Raw genomic sequence first — 6,109 nt, 5'->3', positions numbered from 1 at the left:
AACTTTGTTCTTCTTTCTCAAGATTGCTGCAGCTATTCGAGGTCTTTTTTTATTCCAGATGAATTTTTGGAACGTTCATTCTAGATCTGTGAAATATGCCCTTGGTAATATAATGGGGATTGCATTGAATCTATAGATTCCTTTGGGCAGTATGGATATTTTGATGATGTTGATTCTACCAATCCATGAGCAGGTACTCACCAAAGTACCTTTCTAGTTGTTAGATGGCATGTGGCCCAATTCCTGAATTGCTTAATAAAGCCAATTAGATCTTCAAACTTACTTGGTGAATTTTGTTCTTTAGCTCCTGCCCCCAGGGCCTTGTCATTCCTTTGTACCTAGAAGACTGTCTTTGATGTCTGACACAAAGAGCTCCAGGCTCTTCTCAGAGTGACCCCCAATGTTCTAGATGAGGAGATAAACAGGTGCACAGAGTAAGGCTGCCGCCTCTTCCCCCACCACCACTGCAGTTGGAACACTGCACCTCCCACATCTATTTCTTTCTTCACTGCCTCAGACTTCTTAGCTCTAAGAAAAGGGAAAGGACACTGACTCTGCTCTTTAGATTCACACACTAATCCCCAAGGACCTGTGAAGGTGAGTATGGAATCTGAATAAGGCAAGTTAGAGTTAGAAGGGTTGGTAGTGAGCATGGCTGGGGGAAAGGCCCAGGAACACTGGAAGGGGCTTGCTTGACCTTCTAGGGGATAGAGTTGAGAATGCAGTGGTCCGACTTGTAAGAAGCAAAGACCTGAATTTAACTCTGCATTAATCTTACTAATTCACACCTCCCTTCCTCCCCAATATTTTCAAGCATAATACATTGAAGCAGCTTAAGTCTTGGTCTTGTCATCCTGTTTAGGCCATTTGAGCTAGGGATAGGGTGCCACAAAGGAGAACTTGCCTATCCCTTATTCTGTGTCTGATAGAGCACTCCAGACCTTCAAATGTGCTGTCACGCAAATTCCATTAGACTCTCACAGGTCAATAAGGGAGCTACTATTAGGCTCATTTGAGGACACCAATTCTGAGATATTGAAAATCAGAAGAGAGTTTCTGTAGGGTCAGGTTACCTCCTCATGCTAACTGAGAACAGGGATCTAGTTTAAAGGGGAAACTTTTTCAAACATCTCTAGGCCCTGACTTTGACCAGAATAGCTCCTGTGAGTGCAGTTTCAATCTTGGTACTTAGTTGCTTAAAACACTATTTCAGAGCTTTATGATGGTATTCTTAATGGCAGATCAAGATCATTCAGCATGATGATAATTAGGAAAATGGCCTCCGAGAAGGCAAGTGGGTAGTGAGAAGTGCTACCATGCTTCAGGCAGGCATTGGAGAAGTGCTATAAAGAGTCAAGACGAGATAAGCCCCATTTGCAGAGTCAGTTTCCATTGCAGCCTGGGATTTCAGGGAGCCAAAGCTTCCTGCTTGGAAAACGTTTCCCAAGTCTACTCATCTTCTACATTCCCTTATAGAGTGACAACCTTTTCTACTTCACGGACATAAAACTTAAAGTCCCATTCTCTTTCAGGCACATTCTCTTATGAGAACCCCAGCTGGACTGTACAACAGAACTAGCTAGAACACACCTTGTTTTAGATGGCAGAGAGGACAGAAAGGAAGTGTTTGAAATTCTCAAAATAAAATTCATCATCTGTTTTCTACACTTTCATGTTTATCTCACTCAGGCTCTACCATATTTTCAGTTCTAAAAATTTTTATTATCTAATGAGATTTATCATCTTCTAATTTGGAACCAAATGGTAAAACTGAGCCTAAATATCTACAACAGAATTTTAAGGTGGAGCTCAGCTCAAGGCACTGTTGCTGTTATGTTTTCCTCTCTCTTCCATGTAGAACCACGGGTGATCCTGGGGACTGAGATGTCATCCTCTCTGAAAGTCCTAGGTCCTCGCTTGTTCCGGAGGGAAAAGTGGTCAGTGCTCCTGACTAAATAGTCAGGTATTGAATGCTTTAAAAATTCTTGCGACATACCCATTGAAAGTCACTATACTAGAGCAAATAAAATTAATCTCGGACTCAACTGGAAGTGAGCAACCCAAAACAGAAAGGACAGTTTTTTGAGGGTCATAACAGGCTCATTTCTACATATGCAGTCAAAGGGCTGATCATAGCTGAAGTCCTGGTGTGATGTATATATGCACTACTGTCTTTTGTTTTCAAAGATGCTGCTTCATGATGGCAGGTCACACTGTCTGAGTGACTGAAATGGCCAATGAGGGACCTGCATACCAGTTTCAAACATAACTTAATTCTTTAAAATACTATCTCCTATACTTACAGCCACCTTTTGCTTAATTACAAAAGGCCAGAAGGCTCTAGGTCACATTTCAGTGTCTGCAGCTACAGATATGAGATATGAGAGCAGGGATAAATGATGCTTGATTTTCTCCTCATCCTTAGACTATTGGATAGAATTTCTGAAGGTACACTTAGCACTTGGGTGATAGCTTCATCACAACAATACACTTTGGGTTATTTTCCCCAAATCTAATCTTGCATGGGTAATCTTTCACCTCTGATTTTGCATGATTTTATCTACATTTTCTCATCCTGCTTCTATGTGTCCAAGATATCTATACTAATAAAAGGGTAATATGCTAATTAGACTGGAAGACCTTCATGACAAAGCTATGGTGGTGTGGCTGAGGCAGAGGTGGTTAGGGGCAATCAGACAAGCAGGGGAGAGCACTTAGGGGAATCGGGCGAGCAGGGGAGAGCAGTTAGGGGAGACCAGGCCAGCAGTGAAGCAATTAGGGGGTGATCAGGCCAGCAGGGGAGCTGTTAGGGGCATCAGGCTGGCAGGCAGAGGTGGTTAGGGGCAATTAGGCAGGCAGGTAGGTAAGCGGTTAGGAGCAGTCATCCCAGATTGCGAGAGGGTTGTCCAACTGCTGGTTTAGGATTGGGCCTAGCCCGGCAGTCATACATCACCTGAGGGGTCCTAGATGGGAGAGGGTGCAGGCTGGACTAAGGGACATCACACCCTCCCATGCACGAATTTTGTGCACTGGGCCTCTACTGATTTAGAAAGATAATTGGCTATGGAGAAGACCTAAACTATTCATGCAAGAGCAATCCCAGAGCACCAGCCATGATAACGAACTAATTTAACAAGACATCAACAAATATTTGCCAACAGAAGTCCAATGTAGACATCAATGATTATATCTTAAGGCTGTAGCTTCAACAAAAAATGAAATGATCCCCAAACCATCCCAACACATACTGTTTGGTCAGAACTTGCCCCAAAGGCTCTCTCCACTCTACCACATTGATTCTCAATAAGAACTTCTTTTGATACTGTGATCCCAAAGACCTAGCTCTGCCACATTGACTATGTGATGTGCTCATATAGTCATGGTAGGTGCTCAGTGTAAGAAACATGCCTCTGATTCAAAATTTATAGAAAAGAAACATCATGTGACCAGGCAGTTACTGAATACCTTAGAGCAAACAGAATGTGGGCAGTGGGGAGAAGGTATGAGAGCTGTGCACGTGGCTGATAGCACACTTTCCAAGAAGATTCCCCTAAACCTGTGGTCGGCAAACTCATTAGTCAACAGAGCCAAATATCAACAGTACAACAATTGAAATTTCTTTTGAGAGCCAAATTTTTTAAACTTAAACTATATAGGTAGGTACATTGTTTTTAACTTAGTTAGTGTACTCCTAAGGCTTAGGAGGAGCCACACTCAAGGGGCCAAAGAGTCACATGTGGCTCGCCAGCCGCAGTTTGCCAACCACTGACCTAGGCGATGTATGAAGAAACAGGTGACCTCGTAGGACTCAGCCAATGAGGAACCAAAGGAGGGACTAAATAAATACTCTATGTTTCCTTCCCCATTTGTGTGCTGTACGATGGACACTGGCTCTCGAGAGTGTTATTAAAAGTCTCATTTTCACCATGTTTCTGTTTCCCAGTCCATCATTTGAAATTTAGACAAGTGAGCCATTTCTCAAAATTTGGGGGCGCATCTAGGATTTCTGTGCTCAGATTAGAGAGGGACCCTGGTTCAAGGGTAGACACATCCCACCCAATTTTGGGTAGCCCCTTGCCTGGGCCCTGTCTCTTTGTGGGGGCCATAGATAAGTCCGAGACTGTTTTTCTTTAGAAGTTGGCGAAAATGATAGAAAGAGGGTACATGCCCAGCAAACAGGCAAGTCTCATGCATGAGCCAATGTGGAAACACCATCTTGGTGGTTGGGTATCCTTGGAGGTCAGGTATATGTGACTGGGAAATGTCTGACACATAAAGCAAGTGCGGAGTTCTGATCTGCTCTTCCGTTCTCTCCCAAGGGAAATGGCCAGACAGGGACAAAACGGATCTCAGGGAGTGCAAGACATCTAATAGGGGGGATTGAGCACAGTGCGAGATATCTCCAATATGGGGGACTGAGCAGGAACAGAGTCACAAGGGCCTTTCTGTGGATGGGAAACAAAAATTGTATTTAGGCCTAGATATAATTCTTCCCCTAATAGTCTATTTGGGAGAATGCTGAGGTTGAGGGGAGGGACAGTCCTGGAACCAGGAACAGGAGATATTGCACTGCTTCGGTGGTTTTTTAATGCAGGGCACTCTGTGGTGTAAATTTTAGTGCATTGTGCGCACCTGCATAAGAGTGTTTCTGTTGATATTTTGTGTTTCTTTGTTGTTTGGGTTAATTTGTTTAAAGGTGAGGCATGTCCCGCTTTGGGGAAGTCCAGTTATGTGTGTGGAGACTGAACATGAGACAGAGATTGTCAGAGTGTACTCTTTCTGCTCTCCCTCTCAGGGCATCAGTCACCAGGAACTCTTAGCTAGTGAGATTTCTGTCTGTGTGACTAATGTAATTTTGGCTTTCTATCTTTTGGGGACTTTAGTTTTCTGTTCCCTGGTTTATGAATATAGGGACAGAGATTATATGGGGAAGTAGGAATTATGGGCATGGGGAAGTAAGCAATGCAGTCTGGGTTGGGACTCCATTGTTTGGTCAACAAGGTTAATGTTTCCATGATAATGGGCAGTTCTTGAATAAGAATGTACTGCATTCCAAGGAGGGAGGGGACATATGACTCCCAGCCAGGTGTTATGTCCTGGTTAGGCAATAATGGCTAACAGATTAATATTTCCCATAACCATTACTAGTCCCCAATGTTCTATTTTTGCCCATAACACTGGGACGAACAGCTCTATAGAAAAACCCTCCAGTAAGTTGCAGAAATAGCAGTGAAGGCGGTCAGGGGAGGAGAAACTTCTGTTTCTATAAAGGAAAATAAAATAACATAGTACTTTCACAGTAAAGCCACTGAAAGCCAGTGAGTTATCCCTATTACAAAACCTGCCAAGAAAATGTCTTCGGTAAAAATAATTGGCCTTAAAATCTCAATGTTGTTAATACATAATAAGTAGATGTAATTATAATAAACGGTTTTGATACAGCTTTTTCAATGATATATATGCATGCCTAAATATAGTTTTCCAAAGTATTTTAGTACCTTAAAACGTTGAAGTTTGCTGGGTTAAACAGTAAAAAAAATTTAAAGATCTAGGTATGTTGGAATAATGGGATACTGAAATATTCATCTGAGTTTGCTTCATATAGAGAATTTAGAAGATATATTTGAATCCATTAATGAATATGCCTTTTGTTTTATTTGAAATAATCTTTAAAACTGTGAAAACTTAAGAGAGAGGTAGATAAAGTTTAATTAATCTGTTGGTATTTAGTTCTAAACATTACTTCTCAAAGTTTAACATTTGTAAAAGTAATATTGACTTATTTGACAGCAAAAATAATTTGCTCCTCCTGAAAATTCTGCTTAGTAGCCATGTGCCCTGGAATTTCCCAGCTCTGCTATAAGATGAATTTAACATCCTTACACTCACAAAAAGGGAAAGTCTACCTCCCTGTTGACTGAGAGGGAAGTAACTGATAGGGAAAAAGGCATTTGTTTTCCATGCAATCCTTTCTTGGGGCACCTGAGTAGAGAAAATGGGAAAAATCAATAAGCCAAGAATTGATGAGAAGACTTTGATTCTTACTGATTTCAGAGACATTTTTATTTATTAACATATTGTAAAACAGAAAACAAAAGATCCATGCAGC

The sequence above is a fragment of the Myotis davidii genome, unplaced genomic scaffold (assembly GCF_000327345.1).
Source record: "Myotis davidii unplaced genomic scaffold, ASM32734v1 scaffold843, whole genome shotgun sequence".
Classification (NCBI taxonomy): domain Eukaryota; kingdom Metazoa; phylum Chordata; class Mammalia; order Chiroptera; family Vespertilionidae; genus Myotis; species Myotis davidii.
The sequence above is the reverse complement of the archived record's forward strand: the minus strand, read 5'-3'. Positions refer to the sequence as shown.